The sequence below is a fragment of the Hoplias malabaricus genome, chromosome 3, assembly GCF_029633855.1.
Source record: "Hoplias malabaricus isolate fHopMal1 chromosome 3, fHopMal1.hap1, whole genome shotgun sequence".
Taxonomy (NCBI): Eukaryota; Metazoa; Chordata; class Actinopteri; order Characiformes; family Erythrinidae; genus Hoplias; species Hoplias malabaricus.
This window is the reverse complement of record NC_089802.1, coordinates 40,081,020-40,088,322: the sequence shown is the minus strand read 5'-3', so window position 1 is coordinate 40,088,322 and position 7,303 is coordinate 40,081,020. Positions and strand designations below refer to the sequence as shown.

Sequence of the window (7,303 nt, the reverse complement as noted above, 5' to 3'; positions counted from 1 at the left end):
CCCCCTGTGTGATGATTTATTTGATTTAAAAACTGATGTGAGCTGGATATGAATGTGCTGGGTTTTGTGACATCACAAAAATGAACAGGGATTTTCTATATAATATTCTATATAATAATACTTAATAATAATTATAATAATAATACTACTAATACAATTTATTAAAATTTTACACAAACATATTATTTCCTCTATTTATCCTCTGGAAGGATATGTTTTCACAGCAGCACCTTCAACACCTCAATATATAAACCAGCTTGGTTCTGATTGACCGTCCTCTTATAGCACCGTCATTCATAAAGCCGTCTGACTAGAACCACTCCTTATAACTTCAGGCTGAATGGGCGGGGCTAAAGTGCATGGTTTGCTTTCGTCCCTTAGTTCTTGTGACTTCATCTGAGGCTCAGTGTCTGTGTGTTTGTACCGGCCCAAACACTGCCTGTAGGCCGTAGGGAGCGAGGCATCTCAGTTGTGTATTGAGACGCAGCTGTAGCTTGTTTCTAATGTGATGCTGTCCGTAGCCATTATGAGCCGTGGCAGAGAAAGTGGCTGAGATGTGGGTTAGTGGCGGATGGCCCTATTTCCCGTGCAATTTACCAGCGCTTCTCCTGGAGTTCACGCACCGCCGCCCCATTTCCTTCTCCCACCGTCGCAGTATGCAAAGCAGACCCCTGCCATAGCGCAGTGCACAAATGCGCATAACAGTGCCGTCAGCCGAGTGTCAAAACACTTCACACTCCCCACCCCTGCAGGATTTGTCGCCGTGAAGCTCTGCAGGGAGCTGGACGATGTCAATAAACCCGGGCCATTGATCAAGACGCTCACGGAGAGGGCTTGAGATACTCTCTCTGACCTGCAGAACCCGCCGTTCCCATGTCCACAGCTTCCCATTGATCCACCACACTGGTTTTAAAGGGTTGGAGGAGGGTGGGAGTGTAATGGTATTGGAAAAGCAAGAGAGACAGACTCCTCCCACGATGGATGGATGCGTTCTCATTAAGGGGAATGAATATTTTATCAGGTAATGTACATCCTAGGGTCCACGGCTTGCTAAAGGACCTCTTTCCCCTGTGGTCAGACACAGCTTGAACGTAGCAGCAGTGTGGCTCTGCTTTGATTAGCTTTGCTTCTTTAATAAAGGCCATGGTTATCTTCTGGGCAGCGACTCGCCCAGCGTTTCTTCAGGAATTAACCATTGTCCCTCTGCTCTTCCAGGAGGGCTTAATATCCAACTTTGGAACATTGCTGTGAGGATTTGATGGCATTCAGTAAGGCTGAAGGGTGTTCCGTTTACATGATCCTTTTTCATTTACAGCAACGTAGTTCATACACACACTGCAGTACAGTGAAAACCAGCCAATCACAGACGTCTTCTTGATTGAGAGGATGGTGAGAGTGTAAGTAAATTCTTTGAGGAAAGCAAGTCTGGAAAATTAACGGTAGATATTTCCGCCACTGCCTGCTGTGACCTCTTCAGTTGCGTCATGCTGTTGATGGCTGATGTGCTGTGGTTTGTGTTTAAATGTCTTAATCGTACATATGTCTCAATAACAGAGGATTACAGTGAACAAACATTCATGAGCCCCACTGGCAGGGAAGAGAATTACAGCTTAGAAATGTGGGAGAACAGAAAAGTTTGTTCCCAGCTGGAGCCCAAGAAGAGTTTATTCTTCAGCACGAACCGTGACACTGTCCATGGGTCTGTCAAGATAAAGAAACATCAGAAAGAGCTCAGAGCCTCAAATAAAGTGTTAGAGTTTAATTACAACATATTACAGCACATTAGCTACTTTTCTTCACTGTTCACAAAGAATAAACAATGACCCTGTCATGACTCACGTAATGCAGTCGTGGCCGGTTCACTGGAAAGAACCGAGGTTCCAAGAATCAGGTACGGAAGTTATTCAAGAGCCATGGTTCCGTTGGCGGAAAAGCGCTGTGTGACCGGTGCTCGGTGTTTCTAGTGAGAATCACAGTCTCTTCATCCTCCACTTCTGGAGTCTGAGACACTACAGCTGTAGAAACAGCCCTGAAAAGGGCATCAGGTTTTTGCAAAGCTTCAGGCTTGTGGTTTTACTGCAAAGTGAATAAAACATTTGCAAATAAAGCAAGTATTAAATTGTATAATTTATTTAATGCTGCTTCTGTTAGCAGTGTTTTGAGACATTGTTTTATTGCTTTCTAATAATAACATAGGCACTATATACCAGTTGATTATTTGTCAATACACTTTTCAATCTGCACGTTTTTTCTTTTTTTCTTTTCTTAATTAACTTCATTTTTCAATTGTTATAAAATAATTATGCTTTATTTAACCATCATTTGAGGCCTCAATTGTAAAGCCATAGCCATATATATATCATACTGAGCATAAATAAAGCATGAATAAGTGAATAAATGAATGAAGGAAAAATTAGACTATGAAGTATTCCTGTCAATTGGTTTTATATTTGGACAACAATGGGGCTGAATACAGTGGTATGTAGAGGGTCCTAATCCTAAAATTCACTTCTTCCGTGCATATTTAAAACAAGTTGCTATGAATCTGCTTCGATTCTGACGTTGAGTGGAGAGACTTTAGAACGGCCCCGCCCCCTCGTCTGAGTGTGTCCAATCACAGCACACAATGAACACAACGAGAGAAATAAGAGCACTGAGTAAAAACGGAGAAAACAAGAACAGAATAGAAAGAGAACTGAGCGAATACATTTAAAAACCAGAGCTTCTGCTCCTCACTCCTCACTGCTGTGCACTCAGGGTTGGGGTGAACAGCGAGTGGCTCATTATCATTTAAAGGAACAGGCGGGCGTTTCTGAATCTGTCCAGTTTAAAGTAAAGCTACCTTCCTGGAAATGTTTAGGTAAAAGAACAAGCCTCAAGTCCTGAGAGAGAACCTTCTCTGAACCTCAGGCATAGGTTTATGCCCCCTCAAAACTTACATAGCAGAATTTCTGAAGTTCTGTCTGGACTAGCTACATTAGAGACTCTGCTCTCCCTGTTACAGCTCAGTGGAGCATTGCAATGATTTTGATGAAATCTTGATGATTTGCTTTAATGAAGCACACAATGGCGCAGTTTCTAAACTTTTGGAGCTTGAGTTGATGACGTTTACATTTAGGGGACGATTTAAGGCTCATGTCACACTGGGTTGCCAGACATTCTCATAAATATCCATGAATATGTTTATTATATGTTTCAGGAGTTACAATTTTATTTAGTATATATTGTATGAGTCATAGGCCCAGTCTCTGTGTGTCCACATGCCGGTATTGTCCAGGGGTCAGTGTGTGCCGCCCTGTGTCTGCTCCCCAGCCTGACCGACCCCCACTGAGTCCACTTCCCCGAGACCCCAGCTCAGGTCCCAGAAGTTGGTTGACTTTGTTTAGAAACGTCCCGTTTTCTTTTTCTTTTCTTTTTTTCTTTTTTTTTTTTCTTTTTAGGTCACTCGTGTCCTTCCGCACTGCTGCACGCTGCGTGGGAGGCGCCCTCCACGCGCCACTCGGCGCGGGATACACGTTCAAGCTCCTCGCGCTGACTGACACTCTCGCGCTGCTGCGTTCTCTCTCCGCGCGACCGAGAGCGAGAGAGAGAGAGGAAGGTTGTGCGCGTGCGTGCGTGTTTATGTGTGTATGAGAGAGTGTGTGAAAGAGAGAGAGAGAGAGAGAGAGAGGAGACTTGGTTTCGGTTCGGAGGGACAAGGCTTGCGCGCGCCCTGCAGAGAGAGAGAGAGAGAGAGAGAGAGAGAGGGGGACTGTGGTTCAGTTTGTGTCTCCACCTGCTTCGCACTCACGCGGAGCGTAGCGCCAGGATCAACAACATCGGTCCACCGGAGAAGCGCGAGGAGAAGAGCGGGACACGGTTCGGCTCTGTCCGTTTCGGTTCGGTTTCCTCGGCTCGGTTCCGCTCGGTTGGGACTCGGTGACGCTTTGTTTTTAATGGAGTGATGTTGGAGAGATGCTCTCATCGCCTTCAGAGCAGCGGCAGATACTAGGTCAGTGTTACACCTTCGATAATAATAAAGAGTATTATCATTATTATTATCATTATTATTATTATTTTTATTATTATTATTATTGCTGTCTTTGTGATTTCATTAGTAACTATCTCCTAAGTATGAGTACCATTGTTATTAACAGCACTAATGACACTAACTCAGCTCTTACTGGCAACTACCACTTAACAGTAACAGCTTCTTCTTTTCTGTTATTTTTATTTCATTCATTCATTTTTGTATTTATTTATAGATTTACTCTTCTGTTGTTTTTATTCATTTATAATCAACTTAATTCAAGTTCAGTTTAGTTTTTCATTCTAGGTATTAATATTAACATTAGCGTGTTACAGTGGACCCCTGTAAATATTTACATTTTTATTTGGATGTAAACGTGCACTTCATGTAGAGGCTAATTAGTCTTTATTTATTTTGAAATGATCTGATTGTTTCATCATGGCATTGTGTCAGAAACGTGCCTCTGTGTAAACACATACTTGTTTATCAAAGCACAAGCAATGGAGATGTACCCTCGGTGCTACAGCGGTGGTCTGAAGGGTCAGTGTGTGTTTGAAAGGTGTGTATCTGAAATACACCACCGTTCGTTCCATTTCACACTCGACAACAGGCTAAAACAGTCCAGTGGAATATGTGCAACTTGTGTAATATGTGACTGCACTGGACTGTAGTTCAATTCTCTTCTCAAACTAAATGTAATGAAGATGTCCTCCTGAGCAGACCGCCCTGGTGTCCCCACCGTGTCATGGATGACTTTAATTCCTCTGCGTAGCCCTTCCCACAGTGTGGTACTTTTTAGCACACTTCATCATGTCCGCATTGAGTTCATCTGTCCCGAGTCCAGCCGCCCGATGTGAGTCCGAGGTGAATGTTCAGGCAACTCCAGTTTATGCTCCACAGAGTGGGACCGTCACACGAGGGCAGGGAGAATGACTTACTGTTCCTTTAAGGGCTTTCTCTGCCCCCACGTGCAGGACCCACTCTGTGGAGCGTAAACTGGAGTAGGCGGATTCATTAAAGTGGTCATGTTCACACGGATTTGAGTGCTTTTAAATCACTGAAGTTGCCGAAAGACGTTTTGAGGGCTCACTGTGAGCTGCTGAAATCCAGGAGATTCTCTGGACACAGAATTTAGTCAATTTTTCTGAGGAGGACTAGAGCAACATTTTTACCCTCAAACCCCATCAATCCTTAGTCATTTTTACAGTAGTGTGGTGTCTTTCGTTCATTCATTCATTCATTCATTCATTCATTCCCCTTCTGTAACTGGACTTTATTTTCTAGAATTGGTTCAGTAACCTGCTGTGAGTTCTAGATATCATACAGAAATCCAGAATTATTTTCATAGACTGGGTCTTGCACATGAGCTGTGACGACGTAATGCTCCTTTAAAACAGTTTGAATTCTTGCTGTTTATCGCAGTGTAATATTCCTGTTCCGGTCTGTAACCTACGCTGTGTTAGAAACTGTGCCCTATTCACTGTAGAGTGCACTATTTTATGGTTACGACATTTTGCAGTAGTGTCTGAGAACACGAGGGTACACTTTTCCGTGTACGCAAACAATCCCACAATGCACCACAAAAATGAATGTACAACACATGTATACGGACAACGGATACCCATAATCCACTGTTTGGTTAAAAACCTGCATGAGGTAGTGTCCAAAATCGTTCCCTACCGTCCTGAGCTCAGTTCGATGTAATAGTGCACTACGTAATGAGTGATGTAGGGAATAGCCATTTCATACAGAGCGCTCGATGAATGTTGAGGCAAATCCAGTTTATGCTCCATAGAGTAGGTTCCACAGTTTAGTACTTTGCTTTGTTTTATGTCCAGATTTAATCCATCTGTCCAGAGAATTTGCTGAACCTCAACAGGACATTCAGGGTCAGACTGGATCTATAAGCGTGTTTCTCTGATTTAAGTTAATTTCACCAGAGAATACGACATGCACCTCTAAGCCAAGTTTATGCTCCATAGAGTGGATCCTCCACATGGGGGCTCCATTAAAGAATGCTACGTCATGTCTTTACCTCAGAATTACAGCTTCAAAATCACTGTGGTGCTCCACGGAGCTGTAACAGGGAGGAGACCACCTCACCGTGATTTCAGGACAGTTCTCTAAAAGTAAATTACCTTCAGAAACTGCAGGGGGCACCCTAGAGTAAAAATACAGAATCTGACCTATTGTTCCTTTAAGCTCTAAAATCTTTTTTAACTTTCGTGGTTTAGTAGTTTGTGTTCAGAGGGTGATGTATGCCTTCTTCTGTCCAGAGAATACGCTGGGGCTCAGGAGCCCAGACTGAGTCCTAAACAAGTGCAGAGGCGTCTTCTCTGACTTTAAAGTGCTTAAATCCGCATCGAGATCGCTGACCTTTCCTGGAGCCGTAATCCCCAGCAGCTGTGTGTGTGTACGGGTGTGTGTTACGTGGACTTATCGCTCATGGTGATGATCTGGAGGGTCCGGCGAGGGGCGGAGCCACGTGGAGCCTTTGGCGAGATTGGCGTCTTACAGATGAAAAGTGCAGATGTTCCATAATCTGCTCTCACTGTTCCCTACCACTTAATCCGGACGGGATTATCTGATTAGAGCTGACCACTGACTCCTCTCCGAGGACAGAGCATGCGTCTGACCACTCTCTGCAAACCGCAGCCAGAAGCCGATAGGCCTTGGGTTCCACCGCTTTTCAGACATCGGTGTTTGGATTGAATTAGGGGACAGAGGATGATCAGTTCAGGTCAAGTGAGCAGCTCCGGGTCTCGGGGTCTTCTCCTCGGGTCACTGTCAGTGAGGAGTGTGGTGTATTCTCCCTGTGTCTGTGTGGGTTTCCTTCTACAGTTGGTAGGTGGAGTGACTGTATAAAACAGGCAACAACTGTGAGTGTGTGAGTGACGGGGTGAGTGTATGAAACTGTCCAAAGGTGTGTGTGTGTATGTGAGTGACTGGCTGAGTGTGTGACACTGTCCACAGGTGTGAATGACTGGGTGAGTGTGTGAAACTGTCCACAAATGTAAGTGTGTGAGTGACTGGGTGAGTGTAATGACTGAGTTAGTCTCTACTAATTTATGTTGAAATTTTGAAAAAGTGGTGATGCTTCCTTTAAAGAGGGATTACCCCCCCTGGTTTGTAGCCCCCTGCTCCTGGGGGTCTCACCCTCTGTGCTGCAGTCAGAGGTTCTACTCTTTGAGGAAGGCTTTACTTTAAATGTTGACGAACATTGCTGTGCGGATTTGGTGGCAGTCTGAGTCTTGGTGTCCGATGTCTTTCTTGAGAGTGGGGCTCCACTGCTCC

General features: G+C 44.3%; 1 protein-coding gene across 1 annotated transcript in view; it reads left to right on the top strand.

Moving 5' to 3' along the window:
* Positions 1–3,678: 3,678 nt before the first annotated feature.
* The window catches only part of cntn4 (contactin 4), a 239,177-nt gene continuing 235,552 nt past the window's right edge, over positions 3,679–7,303 (top strand). The window contains exon 1 of the mRNA XM_066663326.1: positions 3,679–3,991. The gene's annotated coding sequence lies outside the window, so the exon portion shown is untranslated. The remainder of the gene's footprint in view (positions 3,992–7,303) is intronic.